The following is a 12,517-nucleotide window of genomic DNA, read 5'->3' on the forward strand; positions in this document are numbered from 1 at the left end:
TCTCTTACATAATAACCTTAACCCTGCTATTCTTCTCCCCTCCATCTTTAATGCTGACAGACAACCTCCTGACTACTCATGATGATTTGCAGGAAATTCCTTTTGGCAACGCTGACTTCCCACGGTTCACAGACAGTTCTTATTTAAAAGGTGACAATGGCAAATATTGTGCTAGGTATGCTTTTGCAAGCTCTTTTGATGTTGTTGAGGCAGCATCTTTACTTACGGGTAAAGGCTGAATTATACACTATTACACAGACTTGTACTTTAGCCAAGGACACAACTGCCTGTATTTATACTGATAGTAGATATGCTTTCAGAGTAGCTCATGATTTTGGAATGTTGTAGAAGCAACGTGGTTTCCTTACTTCCATCAGAAATAAAATTTTAAATGGCCCCTATATTAGGAATTATTGGATGCAATACTTTTACCTGCCTCTCTAGCTATTATTAAGATTCTGGGGCATTCTAAACTTGATTCTATGGAAGTTATGGAAAATCATCTTACTGACATTTCTGCAAGGAATGCTGCCCTTAAAGGGACCAAGAGCAGCCAAACCTCTGTCATGGTTCAAAGGGTATTTCTGCAAATGATAATTTAGAAACACTAACTAGAGACACCCAACAATTGGCCTCAGAAAAGAGAAAATAGGACTAGAAATTCAACAATTCTTGGTTTGATAAGAAGATAAGGCTTAGGTTTGGACCAAATAACAGCCAAGTCCCACCGAAGACTAAAATTCTCACTCCTCACCACTGTACATGCGTTAAACCACTGATCTACTGACAAAATGATAGTCTTCATGAATCAATATTTGGCAGGGGAACATTAATAAGACCACAAAAAATGCCTACCTCATTTGTCTGATGTGTCTGAAGTACAACCCAGGGAAACCTGTTCACACTACTCTCAGACTTTTTAAACTGCCTAATGGACAATTTGACATCTGGCAAATGGATTCAATATAATTTCCTCTGTCTCATGGATATCAATATGTTTTAGTTATGGTCTGCATGTTTTCACACTGGACTGAAGCTTTCCCTTCAGGTTACTGACTCTTCTGTGGCTAATGTCCTTTTGGAAAAAATGATTCCTTCCTAGGGAACTCCTCTCAAACTTCATAGAGATCAAGGAACCCACTTTATTGGCTAGATACTTCAACAAGTCTACACTGTTTGGCTCGTTTTACAACACTTTTACTGTGCTTACCACCCTCAATCCTCTGGTTTAGTCAAACGCACTAACAACATTATTAAGACTCAGTTGGAAAAACCTGTAGAGGCCCTCCAAATACACTGGCCAAAAGCATTGCTGTTGGTCCTTCTAAATCTCAGATCCGCCCTTTTGGAACCCATGAATTCTCACCTTTCGAGATAGTCACAGGATGCCCAATGCACTTGGCTTCTACTTCTTTGACCCACAACTGACGGATAAAAGGAGAGATACTACAATATTGCAAAGGCCTTACTGCTTCTATTAAAAGTAACCATGCTTTTGTAAAGCAATCTTTTCATAGTGCACTCTCTGGAGACAAAGACCTTAAGCATCACACCTTGCAACCTAGAAATTTCATCTATCAGAAAAGACCCTTCAGAGGAACTTTCTTCAAACTCCCTGGAGAGGACCCTATCAGGTACTGCAAACCAACCCTAGTGCCACCAAACTCCAAAAAATAGACTTTTGGATTCATGCGACATACCTAAAGAAAGCACGGAACTCTGACCAGACCTGCACATCGTTTGGTGACCTGAAAGTAAAGACTTCCCAGAATTGAACTAATGACATCTGATAAGACAGCTTTCCCAAGATATCTGGACCAGGTCTGCTGGAAGTTTGTCACCAAATCTTTGATGAAGACAACACTTCAGATGATCTCCAGTGTCTATGATCTTGATAACACATGGACTTTAGAAAAAAAGTGCCTGAGAGTTCTCCCTCGTACTCCTCTTTGTTACTCAAATGTGACCTCAGTAGGTTTCCAATCTGTGTGCTCTCTTTCTGATGTGAGATGCTACACCCAGGAAAGGTCCTTCCTGGCATTAAGGGACAAAAAGCCACTGAAACTAGAAAACCTCACTCTTGATCGGCTATGCTTTCAGAGAAAGATCTTGGTCAAAAGGGGAAAATGTAAGAAATTAATAAACAGAAACTTCAATTAAATAAATTCAGGAGACAAGAAAGGGGAGATCTCACGCTCTGTGATTATAGCACAGCCCAACAGAAAAAAGAAAAACTCCTCTTCTTTCCAAGCAAGGACTCAGCCAATGAAAAACCATGAACTCTTTGTTTACTGTATCCCTCCAACTTCCTTTTGCCCTCTATTCATAGGGCCTGGAATGGCAATGAAAAGTGAATTAAGTTGGATTGTAAGGAAAAATACGGGATAGTGAGGACTGGAAAGTTGGGAGATACATGCAGAATCAAAAGAGGGCTGCTGCTATTTCCAACTGAGTGTTCTCATGTGGGACTGCTGTCCCATGGTTGACAGATCTTTTGACTTTTTTCCAAGGGAAGTCAGAGATCATAATTTTATAAGAAATATCTGAATTTGTAAATACTGGCATTTGATTAAACTGTTTAAAAAGCTGTAGCGGTACAAAAGAATCATCTACACCCCAGATCCAGATGTTAACTGTGGCATGAGACTTTTAAAAATCTGAAATTGGGGGGAAAGGCTCTGATGAAATGGTACACAAGACCAATAAGTTTTGATGAGGGTACCAGAGAGAAAGAAATTTGGATTATTTAGTTTTGTTCAAAGAGAGCAGATCCAAGGTCTTGAGCTTTATACCAAATGATTCTGTTTGTTTTTTCTAAAGTAATAAAAATCACACATCCTTAGTACATACATAGGCCAGACACTGTTCTAAAAATGTTACACATATTTACTTAATATTTAAAACTGCCTCAAGAAATGGATACAATTTTTATCTCTTTTTATTGATGAAGGAACTGAAAACCAGATAAGCTATGGATGTGCCCAAGATCCCACTTCTAGAAAGGGATGGAAATGGACTGCAGGGGAGTGTGCTATGAGGCAAAAGAGCACTACAGGAAAGAGGGTATGAGACTGATTAGGCACCGTGTAGTTTTGCCTAGGATCTGACTCACACAGCATTCACTGATGATTACCAGTCCCAGTAGCCCATTTCTCGGAATTTCAAAGCGTCACATAATGGGCCTGTCCTAGCTTTAATAGTAAATAGGCCAGCTTGTATGCTGTCTAGTTCTGCAAATGCTTATATATATTGTCATCTTTCTTCCTTCATCTTCAGGCTGTCCACACCAGCCCAACTGTTCCATCACCCGCCCCCACTTCTGTCTGAGGGTGTTACTCCATCCTCAAGGAGTGTAGCCACCAACACTGAAGCAGAAGAATGCGATGACATAATGGTGATTGGTTTCTCTTAAATCAAATTTACACAGAAAATGCAATGCCAGCAAGAACTCTTTCAGGTCACAGCTGTTTCATAGTGAGTCATCCATCACTCTGAGGACTATCCCACATGGACCAAAGTAATGAAATCCCACGCACCAAGGGATAAATAAAGTTACACTAACTCAGGAATGCCTCCCATCAAATATTCACATGAAACTCTTACACAGGTTAGGTGAAGAGTATGCAGCATTGCTGCATCAAAGATTATGAGTTTCTTTTTAAGGAACTCTGAGAATATGAGAATTTTGTAAATGAATGATTTACCTCTGCATAGAGAGTACTGCATTCTACAAGAGCTTTGGAAAATTATATACTTTCCTTTGCCAGAAAGATAAAAGATTCAATAAATTAAATTGCTTTTAATAGGACCCAGCAACACACCCTTAATAGGCCCAGTAGGAGAAATAGACAGCTGTCAAACAGTAAAATTCAAGTTTGGTCCAAAACTTCTGACATTCCTGGAATGTATCAACAAATTACCTGTCATGGAGCCTGAAATATCTATTCTATTGGGATAAGGCATCATGCCCATGAAATAGTAATAAATGGTCATTAAATATATTAACACAGATTGACTTATTCTCTTGCAAAAAGGAAATCTTTGGCTGGGGCATCAAATGGAGATCTTGGGTAGCCCTAGGCATTGGACATACTGCCAAAAGGAGAAAGGATATCACCAAGAGAAAAAGAAGATGCCAAATAAAACTTCTCCATTCTGATACATTTGCCCAGGGCTGGTCAGGCTGCCCTGCTATTTTCTTGGAAAAATAAAATAAGACAAGCAAAGAAAGAGAAAAGAAAAAGAAAAAGTAATGATCAAAAAAACAAACAAAAAACACTACCATTAACCAACCAAACAAAATAAAACAAAACTCAAAACACGAATGGCCAGTATGTATTTTAACTCTTGACCTGTAATGCACATGTTACCAATTTGTCTTGCAAGGTACCTGTGTAGATCAGTTTTGTCCCTGACTTTGAAACTAAGAAACTTACTGGAAAGCTTTCACAAGACAAGCACTTATTTCTCTATCACCTCCCTGTATTTTCTCTATCAAAAAGTACTGATTCAAGCTCTTCTTAAAACCATCCCAAAAGAAAGATCCCTTATCTTCTCTGGCACCCTTACATTGTTAGATGATTATCTTAAAAAAGTAGTCCTAATTCCAAAGCTTCTCCATGTTAATTCTGAAGCCACAGAGTAAACAAATGAAGAGGGTGAACTAATACTCTTGGCCTCACTAGACGGAAAGATGCCTTACAACAGCAGCAACCTATGGACGTTCCTATTCATCTGGCATAAAGTTTATGTTTAATAACCTAGAGCAATGCTGCACAGTAGAAATATAATGTGAGCCACATCTGTAATCTAGAATTTTCTAAGGGCCACATTAAAAAAATAAAACATATTTATTCTTAATATTTCAAATTTTATTTTACATAAAATATTTTATAACTAAAGAAAATATTTTAATTTTTATTTATTCTAGCTAAACCAACTTATTATCATTTCAACAGTCAACATAAAAATTTATCAAGTTGATATTTCACCTTTTTTCATACTAAATCTTCAAATTCATTGTTTATTTTACAAAAAGCTCATCTCGACTGTACACTAAATTTTCAATGGTTCAAGTGAACTGCAGTCCTATGAAAGCAGTAAAGTTGTGTTTAATGGAAAAATATTTTTAAATAATTCATTTTAAAAATTTAATTATAATTAAATGAAATTGAAAATTCAGTTTCTTGGCTGCATGAAGCACATCACAAGTATTGAATAGCCATTTGTTGGCTACCATAATGGGTAGTATAGACCTAAAGGATTGTCATGTTGAAGTATTCACATGAGGTAAACACATTAGCACTTCCCATTAGCCTTACTAAAGAAAAACATTGAAGGAAGAACTCTAAACCAAATCCAAACCGTAACCAAAATGAAGCACTTCTGTGGGAGAAAATATCTGTCAGAACAAAGATCCTTCTGTATGACCCATCTTGCATAAAATGCAAATTACACTAGCTTTTGATTTAGGTAATATGTGAATGTGAGTTCCTCCACATATGGTCTGGAGAGTCAACATAGGCAATACAAAAGATTTGCTCTTGAAAATCAGACTAGACCTTCATATTCTCTCTCTGACACTCTGGGTTTGAATCAAAGGAAATTTATCTGTAAATGATAATAAAAACATCAATATGTTTGATATTAAAATAAAGGGGTGGAAAAAGTTACAGTGTCATTTATAATGCCCAAATATTTAGCTTAATCATGTAATAATTTACTTAGATTTTCAAAGATTGAAGATAGCCATGTATATATATCACTGCTTCAGTGACAATAATATTGGTTCTTTCACCACATGGAGAAATAAATATACAAACTTGTGTTCAGCTAATAAAGTTTCATTAGCCTATATACAATACTTTCTCCCCTCTTAAAAGAAAAGCCCTCTTTGACACAAATCCCTCTAGCTATTTCCCTATTTCACTACTTCCCTTTATTGAAAACCTCCTCAAAAAAAGTTCTCTAACAACACTTTCCACAAATCCTCTCCTTCTATTCTCTCTTACTCTCTTGAACCCACCTGAATGATTTTCACCCCATCACTTCTCTGAAACTGGTCTTTCTTTTCAGTAACCTCCATATTGATGAATCCAGTGATCAGTTCTTAGTAAGACCAGATCTTATTTAGATTATTTCTCTCTTTCCTGAAACTTTTTTTGTTTCAGAAGAAACACAATCTCCTAAGTATTCGTCTGTCTCACAAATTCCTTTACTGATTCCTCCACTTTCCCCCACACATAAACATTAGCATGCATTAGGACTGAACATAGGATTCAGTCCTTAGAACTGTTTTATATATACAGTCACTTGCAGGATGATTCCATCTAATTTCAAGACTTTGAATATTATCTCTTTGTGGGCAACACTAGCCTTTAAAGTCTGGAACTTTATCCTAGATCCAGGCTCATATATTCAAAGGGCAGGTTGGCTTCTCATTTGGATGTCTTAAGGCAACTTTTTTTTTTTAATTTTAATAATGTATTTTATTTAATATTATCAAATATTATCATTTTAACATGCAATCAGTACAAAATTTATTAACATGATGTTTTTCATTTTTTTTTATATTAAGTTCAAAATCTGTTGTGTATTTCACACTTACAGCACATCTCAATTTCTGCCAACCACATTTCAAGTACTCTGTATGTAGCTGGTGGCTCTTGTATTGGACAGCACATGTCCAGAAATACTGTATGAGCAAATGCATGTGAACTTCAAAGTTTTCTGCAGAAAATGTTTCATTTGATTTTTCTTCAAGAAGTTTATGTCTTTACTGATTCAGTATATGTTGTCTTTTATAGCAGATTCCACAAATGAAATGGGTGGTTGGTCTCTGTTCCAAATACCTTAAACATTACTCTTTGTTTCAAGTTTCCTCATCTGTAAAATGGAGATACAATAGAAGCTATCCTACTGGGTGTCATGAAGACTGAATGTGTTAAAAAATATGCAAAATATATATATAAATTAAAGCATTTAGAAAAGCACCTGGCATATTGTAAACATGCAATGAATATTGGTTATTATTTCCTTCTTTCCTGATTCTTTGACAGAAGTATACATAATCAGTGTCAGCAGCAGGAATGGAAGCTTGCAGGCTTTGTAATGACTAAAGTAATTAAAATGAATGTTAGGTGTAAGAATTATTTTGGGACATATTTAAATCTGTATGAACATTAATAATTTTTTAAATCACTGTTTCATTCCATAACTAAAAGTTGTTAATATAGAATGCTTGAATTCAAACAAACCATTATTTTAATAATACTAAACAAGGTTTGTTTTAAAATTGAGTATTTACTGAATGCTTTTATTGTCTAAGGCACTGTATTGAGAGCTTTTATGTGCGGTATCTCATTCAATCTTTACCATAACCCTAGTGTAGGGCACTATTATTAAGCTCATTTTAAAGATGTGGAAACTGAAGCTCAGGAAAGCTCTGGCCAAGGTCATAGAGCCCACAAATTGCAGAGGTAAACAGACACCAACAGCACTGGTGGAGTGTTAAGGCATCCTAACTTAAAATCAGGCTTCTCATCTTCCTCCTCAAGGTATTTCCCATGTCATCAATGACCAGTCATTCTTCTAGTTGCTCAGGGCAACAACCTCAGAGTAATCCTTCACCCTTCTTACTCTCCTTCTCTACATCCAAGCTGTTGCTTTATTTTGCATTTATTTGATTATTAAAGAATTAAATGTTTCCAAATGTACGTTTACTCTTTATATTTTATCTATTAAATAATTGTTCACATCTTTGTGCCAAATGTATAAAATAAGGTATATTCAGAGAAGTTCTCTGTCTCCTCCTCCCCCCCTTCCCTCCACTCCACTGTAGGCAACCATTTTTCTTCCACTTTTTGGCTTCTCCCCCTCCTGTTTTTAACTATAAACAAATATGTTAATATACTGCTATTTCTTTCCCTCTTTTCTTAGATGAATGGCAGTTTATTACACACACTTTTCTTCAACTTGCATTTTCTTCACCTAAAAAGCTGTCCTGGGTACCTCTATGTAGTGTGTAGAGATCTATCTCCTTTTTTTAAAGGAGCATAATACTACATTGAGTGTATTTAATGTAGTGTATTTAGTGTATTTAATTAAACTACATTTAAATGTATTCTCATTTAAATTCAGCCATTTCTTTGTTTATGGGCATTTGGCACTTATTGGCCTTGTTCATACGTCTTTTAATATTTTTATAGTGTATCATCCGGATAGATCTCTAGAAATGGGATTGGTAGGTAATTAGGTAAACTCAGGTACAATTTTGCTAGACATTGCATATCACTTTTCTATCAAAAACATATAAGAATACCTACTTTCCCAGAACCTTGGCAAGTATTTTGTTTAAACATACCAAATTTCTCAATGACGTTTCATTTTCTCATCAGTGAAACTGAACACATTTTAATATGTTCAAGGGCCATTTGTATTTTTTCCCTATGAACTATCTGTTGCCTATTCTTCTATCAGGATGTTGTCTTTATTTTCTTGCCCTCTGCTTCCTCTTACATAGTTATAAATATCACTGGCTTCTTTCTACCCTCAGTGGTTGGACTCCATCCACATATACTTTATAGTTTTGAGGATTTCTTGTCATCTAGTTTGTTTGCTTGTAAACTTTTAATTTGATATAATTTCAGATTTATAAAAAAAGTTGCTAAAATAGCACAAGGAATTCCCATTTGCCCTTTACCTAGATCATCAGTTGGTATATTTGGTCCCACTTATTTTCTCTCTCTCTCTCTCTCCACATATATATATATTTACTTACAAACACACAACATACAACTTCAATATATATTTCCTAAGAACAAAGACATTCTTTTGTATAACCACAGTAAAACTATCAAAAATCAGAAAATGTAACATAGATAAAATGCTATTATCTAATCCACAGTTCATATTCAAATTTTGTCAATTGTCCTAACATTTACTTCTTCTGCCCAATATAGAATCCCATCCAGGATCATGGATTGCCGATAGGTGTCATGTCTCTTGCCTCATTTAATCTTGCACAGCTTTTCTGTCTTTGTTTTTCTTGATCTTAACATTTTTTGAAGACTACAAACCAGTTATCTTGTAGAATGTCCCTGCATTTAATGTATCTGGCACGTTCTTGTTAGAGTAAACTTATGCATTTTGGGCAAGATCACCACAGAAAATATATATACTTTTCAGTATCAGGAGAAATATGAGGTTGGTTTGTCCTATTACTGGCATTGTTACCTTATATCACTTACTTAAGGAAGTATCCACCAGGTTTCTTCACTGTGAGGTTACTTTTCCCCTGTGTAATTAATGAGTTATTTGGGGGGAAATATCTTGTATTACATAAATATCCTGTTTTTCACCAAGCTTTCACCCACTAGTTTCAGCAACCATTAATGATCTTCTAATTGTATTATTTCTTCTGTATTTGTTAGTTGCCACTCTACTTAAGGAAGAGCTTTCTTTTATCACTCCTTTATTTACTTATTTGTATTTTCTGATTTATATCAGCTTGGACAAATGGATTATTACTTCATAATCTATTCCTATCATTATTTCAATTTATCTCAAATTATTCCAGATTTGTCCAAAGGGAGACATTTAAGTTGGTTCCTTTGCCCTTTAATTATATCTCTGTCATATTTTTAACACTTTATTAGTTTCTAACACAACAAGATATTCCAGATTCCTTTTGTATCTTCCATGATTCAGACCTGGAATCAATTATTTCCCTCCAAAGTACCCTTTGGTAACCAAAAAGATGTACCTACTTGGGCCAGGACTTCAGAGAAATTCCAGAGCACCTCCGCAGGAACTGTGGATGTTTCACAAAGAGGCTCTGTCTCATCTTCAGCCTTCTGAGAACTCCTATGGAAGAGCAAGGGAAAAATATGTCTTGGGAAAGAAAATGGTTTCGCTGTCAAAACTAGGAGATGGTGCTGGTTCTCTTGGCTCTTTAGAAACTCCAAAAAATCTGCTGGATTTTTATTTTATAATTTCACAATTTTTATTTTTCAAAATTATTTTTATATTTGCACTTCTCATTTTATGATTTGCTTCTAGATTTTAAAAATATTCCTTTTTTCCCACTTTTTGCTGTTTAGTTGTTATTCAATTTTTTCCTTTTGATTTTGATCATTTTTTTGGACTAGATTATATTAAGCCAACCCTTCCACCAAGAATGACTGCTATATCTGTGTAAAACATTTTTTAAAAATCTGTTTGAAGGCATTAGTTAAGAAATCAGCAAGGACCAGAGGAGTCAATGTTTCCAAAGAGGATGAACATAGATAAGTGAATCCAATATTCTACTTTTGAAGCATTTTCCAATCTATAAAACACAGCTGAGAGACTAAGAAGCTGAGCATAAAATAGTAGGTAGGAGGCTGAGAAGCTGAACAGAGCTTTCAGAGGTCATAAGAGGCTGGAGGAACAAAAATTAGAGGTTAGAAATCACAAGGAGATGGGACATTGGTTAACAGCCCAGGATTCCACTGAGACCATTGAAGATTTACATCTTGGAAGGAGTAAGGGCAAAACAGAAATAAAACCCCCTTCACAAATACTGAAATATGTCTCTGAATTAGGGCAATTGATTTGATTGATTTAAGATTATCAACTCCTTTATTAATTTTTACCAACACAAAGAAAATCCTATGTGGAGCATTATAGCATCATCAGAACCTCAAATTATATTTATAAGAATTGATAATCAGTGTTTTTCACTCCAGCAAAAAATGCTGCACTCCAGGAAACAAGACCAAATGACCAAAAGAGAAAGAAAAAAACATAATGTAGAAATAGACCATATGATCCAGACATTGGATTTAACTAGACATCAACAGGCCCCGGTCCAGGAAGGTCCCACATGTCGCGGAGCGGCTGGGCCTGTGAGCCATGGCCGCTGAGCCTGCGTGCGTCCGGAGCCTGTGCTCCGCGACAGGAGAGGCCACAACAGTGAGAGGCCCACGTACCGCAAAAAAAAAAAAAAAAAAAAAAAAAAAAAAAAAAAAAAAAAAAAAAATTGGAACATACAGAAAAGAGGACAAGAGAATGGGAAGAGAGAACATGTGGTGTTACCACAGCCTAGAACCCCAGGATGTCCCTTGAGAGCTAGAATCACAGCGAGGACCACCTGTTGAGAGTCAGGACATAAGTAGGGAAGTGGTATCTGAGCAGGAGCAGAAGTCATGGATGATCCCCAGAAACTACAAAGATATCATACTGAGGAGACCTGCCCTGGTTTCTGTTCATCTTCCACCCACCAATATTTCAAGTATTCAACACAGAAGCCAATGTGCAGGGAGCATGGGAAATGTAGCTCCCTATGTTACAGAGTGTGTGTATGTGAGGGTGGATGGATATGAAAGAAAATTATCAGTTAGCCTTGCAGAGATGCCAACTTTTCAAGTTTCCAGGGATAAAGCTAATTTACCCTGCACCTATTTTCCTACTTACTTTTGACCACTTTAATAGGGAACTGAGAAAAATAGAGTTTGATGCCTGTGCTCAGGATGATATTTTATCCAGATTTCCAAGATAGAGTTTATTTTGAGAAAAGCATATTGAGATTAATCCAAAAACTACCAGGGAATCAAACATTTCAACTGAGCTGATGAATTAAAGTACATTTATGACTATTTTGGGACTAGTGAGTGAATTTTTTCATCAGCAAAAATATGTAAACTAGTTTGTGTTCCTAAATGCAACATAAGCTCAGATACACCTTTTCTCACCAAAGAAGCTACACTTATCTTTCTTCTTGGTGTTTACTTTGTGGAATAGGATGTATGTGAAAATGTAGCTTCTCATAGAAAAATGGTTCATTGTATTCTGATAAAGTGTCTTCAAATGTTTTCTTTCTTTTTTTTTTGGTAAATTACATATTATCCTCTGTAGTACTGAATATTGAATTTCAGGTACAAACTGAAATGTCATTCAGAAGTATTTGACTTGAAACAATTTGGAGGAAATTATTTTAAGTGAAACTGCTTTTCAGGCAATGAAAGAAATACTGGCACTTTGGAAATTGACTAAATATATTATTTTTTTCAAGTAATGAGCTCTCTAAAATGAATTGGTAATCAAAAATTATGCTACTCTTGCTTTTTGCATAACTGGCTAGCAGGTAATGAGTGTGATAATGTCCTCTTTGAACTAGGGCCAGGACTCTAAGCTATAACATCGAGTAAAGGGTAATTATGTTCTTTAATTTTCAAACTGGTTCAATCTCTAGCACCTACCATGTACCAGTCATGGTACTAAGACTTACAAAGATAAGTAAGACAGTATCTAGTCTTAAATTGAAAGCAATCTAGTGGAAGGGGTAAATTATTAATAGATACTAACTTATGAGGTATAATTAGTACAGTATAATGAAAGATACATAAATACAAGGTTTTTAAAAAAGCATTCATTGTATAATGCTAAATAGAAAGAATAGGAATTAAAATTATGTTCATAGTGTATTTCTAATTTGTTGAGCAGATAAATAGAATTCTATAAAATCATCCACTGTTCA

At 35.5% G+C, this 12,517-nt stretch overlaps 1 long non-coding RNA gene across 1 annotated transcript in view; it reads right to left on the reverse strand.

Moving 5' to 3' along the window:
- LOC132524177 (uncharacterized) overlaps nt 1-12,517 on the reverse strand; it is a 417,505-nt gene that overhangs the window by 179,898 nt on the left and 225,090 nt on the right. Inside the window, exon 5 of the long non-coding RNA XR_009541810.1 lies at nt 9,768-9,864. This is a non-coding gene — a long non-coding RNA (uncharacterized LOC132524177). The remainder of the gene's footprint in view (nt 1-9,767; nt 9,865-12,517) is intronic.

Source organism: Lagenorhynchus albirostris, chromosome 8, assembly GCF_949774975.1.
Source record: "Lagenorhynchus albirostris chromosome 8, mLagAlb1.1, whole genome shotgun sequence".
Classification (NCBI taxonomy): Eukaryota; Metazoa; Chordata; class Mammalia; order Artiodactyla; family Delphinidae; genus Lagenorhynchus; species Lagenorhynchus albirostris.